At 43.4% G+C, this 14,119-nt stretch overlaps 1 long non-coding RNA gene across 1 annotated transcript in view; it reads right to left on the bottom strand.

Annotated features, from left to right (window-relative positions):
- Positions 1-13,808, bottom strand: part of LOC124723184 — a 131,796-nt gene extending 117,988 nt beyond the window's left edge. Inside the window, exon 1 of the long non-coding RNA XR_007006531.1 lies at positions 13,415-13,808. This is a non-coding gene — a long non-coding RNA (uncharacterized LOC124723184). The remainder of the gene's footprint in view (positions 1-13,414) is intronic.
- Positions 13,809-14,119: the final 311 nt, after the last annotated feature.

The following is a 14,119-nucleotide window of genomic DNA, read 5'->3' as shown; positions in this document are numbered from 1 at the left end:
GTGCCCGACCGCACATGGTGGGAGTTTCTACTCCTTGTCTTCGTGCTTGTCAAACCCTACCGTTGGCAGCAAGATCACCGGATATCTTCCCAAGTAAGAACGATAGGATCATTATGGGCAGGGTCCTTCAATCATCTCCGGGATTTCGACGATCTAACGCGCCAGTTGGACAGAAATTGGCACGATGTCCCTCAGGAGGGCATCCAACAACTCTGTCAATCAATGTTAAGCCGAATAACTGCTTGCATAGGTGTCAGAAGTGGACCAATGCATCTTTGACTTCCTCAGTTTCTGAACCTCTTTCTCTGCAATAAATTATCCACTTTTTTTCTGAAATTGTACTCATTTGGGTGTCTGTACGTGTACATCACATCTACCGATTTCCTTCTCATTCGGATAACTCCTCAGTGGTGCATCTTTTTTTGTCTTAGAACGTACATGACGAATAGTAAGGGACTCATTACAATTCTGTGGGATACACCTCAAGTTTCTGCTATATCTGTCGATGGTTCTCTGTCAGAGATACTTGCTGAGTCCTTCCTACCAAGAAATCCTCAATACAGACAAGTTTAGCTTGATACCCCCTTAGGAGCATGCTTTTGAAATAAGCAGTGGTTTGGTAGTGAATCAAATGCTTTTCGGAAATCGAGAAATACTACATTTGCCTGACTGCCTTGATCCATGGCTTCCAGTTTGTCATGTGATAAAAGTGCGAGATGGGATTCATATCATCGGTGTTTTCGAAGTCAATGCTGGTTGGCATGGAGGAGGCCAATCTGTTTGAGATAGCACGTTATGTGTGAGCTCAGAATACATTCTAAGATTTTATAACAAATGGATATAATGTATATCGGACAGTAGTTCTGTGGATCACTTCTGGTACCCATTTTGTATACGTGTGTGATCTGTGAATTCTTCCAACCTCTGAGAACCGTTTTTTGTTCGAGGGATCTACGATAGATTATATTTGACACAGGGGCTAACTCAGCTGCAAATTGGGCATAGAATCTGATAGGGATTCGATCGTGTCCTGTGGCCTGGTTCAATTTTAACTATTTCAGCTGTTTCTCAGCGCCACTGACGTTAACATCTATTTCAATTATGTTTTCTGTGGTACTGTACGATAATTAAACTGGAGCAATACTACTGGATTTTCCTTATTAAAAGGACATTTAACAACAGAGTTAAGCATTTCTGCTTTTGATTTTCTATCCACATTTTCATTTGCTGTCCCGTCCACGAGTGTCTGGACACAAACTTTGTTACCACTGGTAATCACTGAAGGCTTCACGTATTGCTCTGTTGACAATCAAACACGTTTCATTCAGCAACACTCTATCTACAGTCCCATGCTTAGTTCTACACCAATTATGCAGTAGCCTCAGTTTCTTTACAGTGAGTATCTATCATGGAGGATTCCCCCCATAATGACTGTTGCACTGGGTACGTATCTATCCAGTGCATAGTCAACTATTCTTTCAAAATTGAACCATAGTTTCTTTACGTGCTGCTGTCCTGAGCTAAAAGTTTCAGGTTCCTCATTCAGATATGACACTAAATTTCTTTGTCCAGTTTACTGAGCATGTAAGTCCTTTTACTTGTTTTAGTTGCTCTTTGTACTTTGATAATGTTGCTATAACTGCCTCTTGGTCATTCATAACATTTTCGATGTGGATATCCTCAAAGAGGACAGGTGCAGTTCCTGTCATTAGATCTAATGTATTTTCATCATGAGTGGGTTTCTGAACTATATGTCTTAAATATTTTTCAGATAATATATTTACTAATAAATAAAGCTTTACTCTCGTAGCGCAGGCCTGCCTAACGGTATACAGCTACGCAGACACCTGCTTGGCAGTGTTGGCAACGTAATTGCCATTTCAGTCGACCGTGCTCTCACATTCTAGGACACTACTTGGACTTTAATACGACACGTTTCGACGTCAACATTAACAAACGCTAGATCACTTTGTCTTATGAAGAGCTATTGAATGCACTACAAGAAGTACACAGTTCCATTTAAAAAACGTACTTACTTCAGTAACTCAGTCGATACCAGCGCTAAAAACATTAACTAAACAAAAACATACGTGCCCTCGACGCTCTAACATTTAGCGAAAGTCTCGTTTCGATATGTGTAACCGTTCACGAAATAAAATGGGTTTTACGTCTCACACTGTATAGTTCTGCGGTTCATGTAAATAAACTATCAAAATATTACTGATGCATAAAGTTCTTCTAGTACGAATGACAAGCACTGCTGTAACAGGAAAAATAAGGGTACCAGTGGAAAAATGTTCCCATCGGAGAACAAAAAAATGAATTTGCTGCTGTTGATTAAAAGACTCTGACTGAAAAGTAGGGTACCAGCTGCCTCATTCCACCTTCCTCAACACATTTCATATTTTCCCAAAACTTTGGCCTGCCAACATAGTCGAGCTTTTTTATGCTGAGATAGGACACAGTGGCAGTGGCAAAGAGGTGGAAAAGTAATAAATACTGGAAGATAGTGGACAGTGGTTGTGAAACAGAAAGAGCTAACGAGACAATGGGTGTGTTACAGAAACAGAGGGTCAGCGTGGCAGTGGAACGTAGCTGACAGTGACAGAACAGTGCTAGGAAAAGAGTGAAGGAGACAGTGTCAGTGGGACAAGAATAAAGGGAAGGAGAAGGTGGAAGTAGGTGAGAGCCAATGGTAATGAGAGACAGGGTATATGACAATGGCAATGGGGGGAGAGGGAGAGAGAGAGAGAGGGAGAGAGAGAGAGAGAGAGAGAGAGAGAGAGAGAGAGAGAGAGAGAAGACAGCAGCAGAGGGAAAGAATAAATGAAATGGTAGCAATAAGAGAGTGCAATAGGGAGACAGTATTAATAGGACAGTGCGAAGGACACTGTGGCTGTAAGACAGGGGACAGTCACAGTTAAGAGAGACACAAAGAGATAATGACATTGAATTGCGCTGAGTGTGTATGAGAATGGACACGTGGGAGTGAATGGGTATGAGCGACTTACAACGATGGACTATTGAATGTGAGCGAGTTACTGTTAGGGGAGTTTGTGGGAGTGGAAGGTGAGTTTCATGTTAAAAAAAAAAACGAATATGTTCGAATGCCAATTTTTTTGGGAAAATTTTTAAATGTGATGAGGAAGGTAGAATGTCTCTATGCTGTTCGTTTTTGGAAGACAACCTAAGAGCAGCTTAGAGATGACACTTTCTGCAGGACCTGACCATCATTTTGCAGCACAATGCTCAAGCTCGTACAGTGAAAGCTGTTACTGATTTGTTTGACTGATGAGGCTGCTAAATGCTATATCACCTACTGCACTCCCCTGACTTAAGCCCTTGTGAGTTCAACTCGATTTCTAAACTGAGGGAAACACTTCACGGCATTCGCTTCAGAACCGCTACAAACTGGTCGGGCAATAGACCGCGCCGCTCGAGTGTCAACACAACTGGCACTGCTAAGAGTATCCTGCGACTTCCACATCGCTGGCAACGGGTTACACACAATGCTGGTGACTACTTTGAAGGTCAGCAAAACTCAGAAACACGTATCTATTTTGTACCAGCCGTAAATAAATAGTTCCTACTAATAAATTTCAAACCCTCGTATTTTAGAGGAATCGTTCTATCAATACCAAACAGCATATCAATGTATTTTAGAGAAACATCGCAATATAGTCTGCGTCTACATCTGCATGATTATCTCACGATTCACAATTAAGTGCCCGGCAGAGGGTTCATCGACCCACCTTCAAGCCTTTTCTCTACCGTTCAACTCTCGAAAGGTGCGCGGAAAAAACTAACAAATCTTTCCGTGCGAGCTCTGGTTTCTCTTATTACGACGATCATTTCTCTCTATGAAGGAAGGCACCAACAATATTTTTTGTACTCTGAGGAGAAAGATGTTGACTGAAATTTCATGAGAAGATTATCGGGCGCCCATTAATTACTTTAGGCGATTTTGGCATTTTTTTCGACACCCTCCCCCCTTGGTGAGATGTGAGATTTGGCTCCATCCCCTCCCCCCACTCTCACCTGAGATTTTTCAGAAGGCGTATTTATAGTGTAAATACGTTAATCTGTGTTTGGCTGCGTTGAATTTATTAAAAAGACTTAATTTCCTTAATTATCTTTATTTAAGACTAGTATTTAAGACTGAACGTAATCTAGAATCACAGTGAGGAATCGGACGATAAAACACTGAAATAAAAAGTAGCTACTAAGTTCGTAAAAGAATATTCATTCTGTCCACGGGGACTCACGTACGGTCTCAAGAGTGCTACTGGGATCAACATGCCCACGCGATTATCAATAAAACCATCTGCTCCGTCAACCTCTCTCTGATTTAGCCACTCTACACTGTCGTTTGCACACAAAAACTCAATACAATGACGTGTGACAATCCGTGCCGGGTCGCACTTGGCGCTCTGGCGCAGCTGATGCACTGTGGACAGCACGCCGCAGCTCTGCAGCTCTTGTGACAGAAGAAGAGTAGATTCCGCATGTACTGCAGCATTTTTTTCGAAATCACTGTGGAAGCCCGGGAAAAAATAAAACGGTGAAGGGGGGGGGGGGGGGCAAAAGTTCAACGAAACCGCTACACAGAAATAAAAAGAACCGAAAAGAAAGGGATCAGAATCCAGAATTGTATGGTTGGACTGGACCCTTTAAAGACTATGTTTTTTGAGGGCAGTGCGTGTTGTGTAAATCTGTTTTCATAGCAGAGCTGTCGATGGTGAAAACTCATACAAAACGTGCTTGAGTATTCCTCCTCCGCATTGTGAGCTCGAGACGTCATGTGCGTCAAATAGAAAGAAAAGAGTAGTCTGGTTCTTTCACTTCGCCGCTTCGCTGAAGGGCCGTTCCATCTCATGCAGAACGTGCAGCGTCAAGTCTTCCTTTTTCTGGAACCTCTGTTTCGCTGCGTTCCATAACTTTGTCACTTCTTCCTGGCAGCACTTCTACGCCTTTTATACGTGTCTTTTCACGTCGCATCAATCATAAAAATAGTGACAGCGTTGACTGAGCCGTCGAGTGACGAAACATTTACGGGCGTAAAAGCAGAGGGTCGGCACCTGTCCGCGCGTCGTTCGCACCCAGCACGTACGCACAGCGTTCGTCGAGTTGCGCATTTGGCTATTCGGTAGCGGCTTAAGAATCGACGGGTTACTGTGTTACTTTGTGGCGTTCGCATAACCTCGATCAATATTATTGTGCGGGATTTAGTCATATTTGAGTGGAGAAACACGTTTTACTTAATTTAACCCAGCTTTCTCGCAATTTTACAGTTTGATGCAGAAAAAAATTACATGATGTTTTCTGAGAGGGCCATTTCTTTGTAAACTTCAGCACGTCGCTTCAAAACAGCAGGCGATTAAAAAAAAACATACATTGTGGACGTATATGAACTTCATGGCCCATTAATATATCAACAGCAGATGCAAATAGCTGCAGGCACACAATAACGTATTTCTTTCTTTCTAGTTTCGAACCATTAGTGACTTGTGAGACCTTGTATCTGCGAGCTGATAGATGTCACCATCCAGCTCAGCGTGAAGGAGTACTTCGCTCCTTGGTTCACAGGGCTCACGTTATCTCAGACCCTGAAAGTTTGGCAGCTGAGCTATCACATCTCGAAGTCACCTTTGGTCAGAATGGTTATAGTGAGAGGCAGATCAAACGTGCGTTGCGCCATCAGCCTTCTGTGCAACGGGTGAGTGACGATAGCAACGAAATGGCACCTAAGTCTACGGCCTTTTTGCCTTACACAGGAAGCATTTCCAACAGGATTGGCCGTATTTTGCGGAAATATGATGTGAAATGTGTTTTTCGACCACCTTCTAAGATTAAGGCCCTGTTGGCGTCCGTAAAAGATGATCTTGGTTTGCGTAAGGCTGGGGTCTATCGTACTCCTTGCAGTTGTGGCATGTCATACATTGGTCAGACAATCAGGACTGTGGAAGACCGGTGTATTGAACATAAGCGTCACACACGCTTACAACAGCCGAGCAAATCCGCTATTGCAGAACATTGCCTTGACACCGGTCATTCTATGGAATACAACAACACGGAGATTCTGGCTTGCATGTCCAGCTATTGGGATAGTGTTATTAAGGAAGCTGTTGAAATCAGACTATCAAGCAACCTTATTAACAGAGATGGTGGATTTTGTTCAAATGCTTCTTTGAATCCGGCTCTGTCTCTCATCAAAAAAAACAGAGGGACAGAATTAGTGCTACCTCACCTGTTGATTAATAGTAACTATCGATATTTCTGATGTTGGTTATCTTTGTTTGTGTTGTCACTTGTTCTGTGTGTGGTGTCTTCCTTGTTTCTCCTCTGTGAACCGAGGTATTAAATTTGCATCACATTCCTTCCTCCTTGCATTTGTGCCTTGAGAATGGCAGGGTGAGCTCCGGTCGAAATATCGGCGGTGTTCGACGACGTCACCCGGCAGCAAAGCCGTAAGTTATTTGAACATTAGTGACTTTTTCACGTGAGATACAGAAACCCAACACTGCCATCAATGAAGCACCTTGCACGGCACAGGAGGTAGTTTCGCTTTATAAAGGTTACATGTTGACAGACTGAAGTAGTGTTGGCTAAAGCACTAAGTTAAACAATTATGTATGGCACTATCACATCTGAACGGCCGCGAAGGTCAAACTCCCAACAGCGCCAACGACATTATGTGCTGCCAATTTGCCGCAGCGACATGGCTAACGGAACAAACCAGTCTTAATTGCATCCAAAACAGAACCGATGCAGTAAAGACTGTAGGTGCCAATAACGGGTATAGTCGTAATACAGATTGTCCCAGGAGGAATCGTCAATATTCAGGGGTATTACAGGAACGGACATTCGAAGCAATAATGTGTAGCAAACATGGGCTCTAAAATGCATGCCTTCAGAACCAGAAGCACTTCTTACTCTTAAATATTGTGAGACAAGTCTCTTCTACTGCAAGCTCCTTGCTTTCCATATTCTGCGAGGTATGGACCGCGAGAAGGAAAATATGTCCAGTAAATATGGGCACTAAAGTTCGTATATTACGAGTTATGAGCACTGTTTCATCTTCGCTACTGTGAAATACATCTCTTCTGCAGAGCAAGTGTTCATAGCTCTTACGGTATAATTTTTGAGCCACGTTTACACGAATATTTTTTTCTTGATTTGGCCCACACTACCCCCTCCCAAAATAAGGAAAGCAAAGAGCTTCTAGTAAAAGCGATTTGTTTTACAGTATTTAAGATGAAGTGCTCGTAGCTCTTAAGGTACGCATTTTAGAGCCCATGTTTACTACAACGACCAGACCTGCCATGTCTCTGAATACTGACCATTGTTCATAGGGCACCCAGTATAATCGATAAAATAAATGGAAAGAAAATTTAGACCAAGAACACAACTGAACATTTAAAAAAAATAATAAATTGCATACACACAAATTTTTCAGAATAATGGACGTTTTAAAAAATACTTTTTTATGTATTAGAGAGCAACATTCAACTCCTGAAGAGGAGAAGCACGAGACTTTTCAGTTGTTGCAAGGGCAAAAGTCAGGATGATTTTAACATTAACAAACATGGCTTTGCTATGAAACTTCTTGACAGCTTAAAACTGTGTGCCGGGCAGGAGTCGAAACTGGAACGCTGCCTTTCGTATGCAGTGTGTGCAAACCAAACTGCTGAGGTCATCGGTCCCTAGACTTACACATTACTTAAACTAACTTACGGCGAGAACAACACACACACACCCATGCCCGAAGGAGGACTCGAACGTCCGGCGGGAGGCGTCGCGCAATTCGTGACATAGCGCCTCTAACCGCGCGGCTCCGCAGGCAGTCTTCTCACCAAATCATCTATCTAAGCACGCCTCACGACCTTCACTCAAAATTTTAGTTCTGCTATCACATCTCCCCCACGTTATAAATTTCACAAATGCTCTCTCGTATTTCTTGCTTGAAGAAAATATACTTTAGAGAATCCGAAAAATGCGATAATTTTCTGAGCTTTCCTTTGCTAACCCTGAAGTCTAGTTCCGTAGAAGTCAAGCTGCGAAGTTCTCACAGAGTTGCTATCTCCGCCGCGCGGGATTAGCCGATCGGTCTTAGGCGCTGCAGTCATGGACTGTGCGGCTAGTCCCGGCGGACGTTCGAGTCCTCCCTCGGGCATGGATGTGTGTGTTTGTCCTCAGGATAATTTAGGTTAAGTAGTGTGTAAGTTTAGCGACTGATGACCTTAGCAGTTAAGTCCCATAAGATTTCACACACATTTTAACTTTCTTTTGCTATCTCCTTATAACTTTCTTAGAATCGCATATGTTATGCACTTACGGATGACATCAGTGCAATATTTAAACACGATGATGCGGCCTCCTTAATTTTACCCAAGATTTTACAAGCAGGTTCAATTGCTCTTTTTCCTTTTCATAACCAATACTTTTAATGACCTTAATAGCAATCCATCTCAGTAGTGTCACTAACAAATTATCAGAAATGATGTTCCTGTTTCAATTGAAAATTTGTTCGAACTGGACCGTGTGCACATGCTCATATTAGTTTGAAGTATGGCTCTAACTATAGTTTGCTTTGTCCTTATAATATCTATCCTACGAGATAAACGGTTTGATTAAAACATGACGAAGTAAATATGATGAGAAAGGGAGAATTGATTTTTTTAAAGAAATAGCACTATCGTTGATGCTCAAGGATAAAGTAGGAAACTGTCTGTAGCTTTCCAAATCCGCATGACTTCTCTGCAATTAAAACTTAAATGTCTGGCAGAGGTTTCTTCGAACCGTCTACAATGTATTTTTCTATTCTCTAAAAGCGCGTAGGAAAAAAATGAATACCTAAAACTTTCTGTACGAGCGCTGATTTCTCTGATTTTATGATTATCATTTCCCCATACGTAAGTTGGCGACAGTGAAATATTTTCACATTAGGAGGAGAAAGTTGGTAATTAAAATTTAGAGAAAAGATCTCACCGCAACGAAAAACTTCTGTTTTTCAATAAAAACTTCTTTGTTTTAATGATTGCCATCCCAACTTGCTTATCGTATCCGAGCCACTATTTCCACCCTCTCTCGATAATACGAACGAGCTGCTCTTCTCGGAGCTTTTTCGATGTCATCCGTTGATGCCATGCGGTAAGTATCCCATACAGCACAGCAGTACTCTAGCAGAGGACGAACAAGCACAGTCTACGCAGTCTCTTTAGTTGACTTGTTGCATCTTCTAAGTGTTCTGTCAATGAAACGTAATTTTTGGTTTGTCTTCCCCACAACATTATCTCTGTGATCATTCCAACTTCATTTGTTGCTATTTTGTACTCGTGTGAGTGACCTCATAATTTTCCTTATTAAGAGACTATTGCCACTTTTTACACCATTAAAATATCGCGTCTAAGTCATTTTGCAATTGTTTTTGATCGTCTGATGACTTTACTAGATAGTAAATGACAGCATAATCCGCAAGCAACTTAAGAGACCTGCTCAATTGTCTCCTAAATCGTTTATGTAGTTTAGGAATAGCAGAGGGCAATAACATTTCCTTGGGCAACGTCGGATATCAGTTCTATTTTACTCGATGATCTTCCTTTCAGTCGATTACTACTTACTGTGACCTTTCTGAGAGGAAATCACGGATCCATAGGCACACAAACTGATTCCTAGTCTCTTGTGAGAAAGTGTGTCAAAAGCCTTCTGGAAATTTACAAATATGGAATCAATTCGAAATTCTCTGTCGATGGAACTCATTACGTCATGCGCATAAAGAGTTACTTACGTTTCACAAGAATGATATTTTCTGAATCCGCACTGGCTATGTGTCAATAGACCATTAACTTCTAGAGAAATCATAATGTTCGAACAAGCTATATGTTTCCAAGCTCACTGCAAATCGACGTTAGTGGTATGGGTCTGCAACGCAGCATATTACTGCTGTTTGCTTTCTTGAATATTGGTGTGACTTGTCCAACTTTTCAGTCGTTCGGTACAGATCTTTTGTCAAGGGAGCAGGTGTATACGATACAGGATGACAAATTATTGCTGAAAAAAACGTAAATTAGTTACAAACTACGGCATGTACATACTTTATTCCACATGTAAACTACACTACAGATATTCGGATTTAGGTTGTGACATGTTCGATATGTGTACCATCACTGGTGATGATGTGGCACAGAGAAACAGCGAAATTTTGCGTGACCCGCTGAAGTGTCTGAACATCCATGCTATGACCTCCTGAACGGCTGTTTTCAGTTTGCAATGCTTTTAGCGTTATTGCTGTACACCTCTTTAATATAGCCCACAAAAAGGAGTTACATGTGTTCAGATCTGGAGAATATGGCGGCCAATCGAGGCCCATGCCGGTGGCTTCTGGGTACCACAGAGCCAGAATGCGGTCCCCAAAGCGCTTCTCCATGTCACCAAACACCCTGCATCGATGGGGTGAGCTCCATCTTGTCGAAATCAGGGTCACTTAGGATAATGGGGATGAAATTATCTTCCCAAACGTACCGTTCGGCAGTCGCCGTGCCATGAAGCAATATCGTACAGATTATTCCGTGACTGGACATTGCACACCATACAGCCAACCGTTGAGGGTGAAGAGACTTCTCGATCGCGAAATGCGGATTCTCAGTCCACCAAATGCGCCAATTATGCTTACTGAACTCATCCAAATGAATGTGGTCTTCGTCACTAAACCGCCATACAAATTCCCATAATGCCCAGTGGCCAACCGTGCAGTTTGAACGTCCTACCGCAAACCGCTCATAAGTTACGACGATTTTATTTCATATAGTTCAATAATTGTCACCCTGTAAATATAATGGTAAGCATCTGGACTGGAGGGCTTGCCTTTTTTAAGTGCTATAAGCTGCTTCACTATCCAAGGATATTCACTTCTAATTTACTCGTGTTGGCAGTTACTTTCAATTTGAATTCTGGAATATCTACTTCGTCTTCTTTGGTGTAGGATTTTGGAAAACTATGTTTAACAACTACGCTTTAGTGGCGCTGTCATAGACATTATTACCAGTGGTATCGCGCATTGAAGATATTGATTGTGTTTTGAGGCTAGCGTACTTTACATACGACCAGTCTGTTAAAGAACCATGTACCATTCAGAAAAACCAAGAACAGTGTAAGGATGCGAATTCGAAGCGGTATTTGAACACCGCTACTCTCAAGTGCGAGTTTAACATTACAAGTACTGGGAAAAATATTGTTGCTTTCTTTCCATAATAGTCCAGTTGTTCTACGCACTAATAGAGTATAGCGCTACTGCACATAATTCCGTGAGGTAACGTAGAGTGTTCTTACAGGAAGCCTGAGTGATTTCCGCAGGAACTTCCTAGTAAATCACGATTAATGAGACCCTGGTGAGACATCTACAACCAAAATTTATTAAAATGGTGGGAGGGAGTTCCCGGTGGATGGAAACTGAGAGATGGGGCGTGAAGCATGTTCAATAGCTCAATTCAAAGTTTCGTTACTGAGAGGTGTAGCTCTATAGTGAGCCCCAGTTCGACACATCATTGTTTCGTTCGTTAGAAGGTTTCATACGTGGGCGTGCTAAAAAGTAATACCTCCGAAATTTTTGCGTGAAAGGTCTTATAACCTTTTAAATAAAACAGACGTTATTAACATTTTGCATCTTTATTCTTCATATCTACACATTTGTTTCTCAACATAGTCACCCTGGCGATGGCCACATTTCTCCCAAGGAGAGCCCAGTTTGTTCATACCGTCGCAACAGAGTGTTGCGCAACCTCACCTCCTTTAACACCGCTTCCATCACTGTAAAAGTGGGATGGGAATCTGATGGGGACAAGTTTAGAGGATGATCGATGACAGTCAACCCAAGCCATCTGATTGTTGCAGAGGTCGGTGCGCTCTTGTGTGGTCTGGCATTGTCGTCTTGAAGGGGAGGGTGCTCCATGTGTGAAGCAAATCTTCGAAATCGAAACGCTGTTATTGTACACTGCTTCTCATGCACTGACATAGTTAAGAAGGTTACACATCCCCATGTTACACGCTACAATTCGGAACCTTCTAGCGGCTGAGGGGCCCAAATATGTGGGCATGAAGAATAAAGATGTAGAGTGTTAATAATGTTTGTTTTATTTAAAATCCTTTAAAAGTTTTTACAAAAAATGATCGGAGGCGTTACTTTCCTGCACGCCCACATGGTTTTAGACTGTCAACTAGATTCACAAACAGAAGCATATAAGTGAATACATCACAAAGAATATCATATACTACTGCTAGCAGCCACAATTTTGTGAAATGATAAAATTATTTTCTCTGACTACTTTCCATCCTCAGACAGAGGTATATACACCACTTTTAAGCTATACATATTGTGGTGTCACCGCCAGACACCACACTTGCTTGGTGGTAGCTTTAAATCGGCCGCGGTCCATTAGTACATGTCGGATCCGCGTGTCGCCACTGTGTGATCGCAGACCGAGCGCCACCACAAGGCAGGTCTCGAGATACGGACTAGCACTCGCCCCAGTTGTACGGACGACGTAGCTAGCGATGCACACTGACGAAGCCTCGCTCATTTGCAGAGCAGATAGTTAGAATAGCCTTCAGCTAAGTCAATAGCTACGACCTAGCAAGGCGCCATTACTAACATTGCATGTATCTATGGAGTCTCACTTATATCGTCAATAGCGATGTACCAAGGATGGATTAAAGTTAAGTATTCCAGAAGCTACGTACTTTTCTTTATAGCATTCATTACGTATCCTGTTACAAACCTATCTCTTGCCTGCTAAACGCGTGCCTTTCGGCTACTTCCGTGGCGTGGCTGTCTTGCTACGCCACAACACATATTTCTCAAGAAGATACATTTCTGTTGTAAAGCATCGTGTATACTCTCATATTGCCATAAAGTAACAGATATCTGAATCCTTCAACGATAAACTAGTAGCATACAATGGGCAGTAAATGTATGTGGATGACTTTATAGTTCATGTAATGTACAGAGACGGAGTTTTAAGCCAGTTAAATTTTCAGTGACACATTGACAGAAAATGTCTAAATATTAGAAAACATTAGTTCTCTCCATGAAAAATGAAGTGCAAACATTTTTTAACATGTGTGCAACCACAGTGAAACACAAATGGTCAAGGGCCCTCTGTGGAATTCAAATGGTTCGCCAGCTTATTGAAATGCTACAGGAGCAGCTCTCAAGCTGAGTACTTAAGCGCCATCACTCAAGGCACCTCCGCACACTTGCCATCCTTGCACGCTGTTCCAGTGGCTCTGGACACTCGTTTGAAAAATCATTCAAGAGGAGGAAGTATATAGCTGGTCTCATGGTGAAACTACATTCTAAAAATTAACTGTATGGTAGATGCTGTATGTATTGCAGATTAAAGATAATGTAGCAGCTTACCTGGTCTCATGGAAACTGGCGTTCCCTCTGCTCCCCCGCCACCGCCACGTCGAACTCCAGTTCCACGTTGACGTCCACGTCCTCGTCCTGGGTGTGGCACATTTTCTTCTTCACTTGCATGTCCTGGTGCAGAGAGCCGACCAGGTCCCCGAGGTCGTCCACGTCCGCGTTTGAGTCTGAGTCCATGGGGACGTCCTGGTCGGCGTGCACTAATGTGATCACTGTGACATGTCACTTCACTAACACTAGCACTTACATGTCCTGGTCCACGGAGATTGCCATGTCCATACGAGAGATTGACTGTGTAAACAATGTCACTTTTACGTGGGCGACCGGGACGGCGGACTGGTCCTCGCGGGCGGCCGGGACGGCGGACTGCTCCTCGCGGGCGCCCCGGTCCCCGCGGTGCCAGCGGCGGGCGCCCCGGTCCCCGCGATCCGAGCGGCGGGCGCCCCGGTCCCCGCGATCCGAGCGGCGGGCGCCCCGGTCCCCGCGAAGCCAGCGGCGGGCGCCCGGGGCCGCGCGATGTCCCGCGTGGGCGCCCGGGACCGCGCGATGTCCCGCGTGGACGCCCGGGACCGCGCGATGTCCCGCGTGGGCGCCCGGGACCGCGCGATGTCCCGCGTGGGCGCCCGGGACCGCGCGATGTACCCCGAGGGCGCCCAGGACCACGAACTCTTCCACTTCCCCGCGAACGTAGACGGC

This window comes from Schistocerca piceifrons, chromosome X (genome assembly GCF_021461385.2).
Source record: "Schistocerca piceifrons isolate TAMUIC-IGC-003096 chromosome X, iqSchPice1.1, whole genome shotgun sequence".
Taxonomy (NCBI): domain Eukaryota; kingdom Metazoa; phylum Arthropoda; class Insecta; order Orthoptera; family Acrididae; genus Schistocerca; species Schistocerca piceifrons.
The sequence above is the reverse complement of the archived record's forward strand: the minus strand, read 5'-3'. Positions and strand labels throughout refer to the sequence as shown.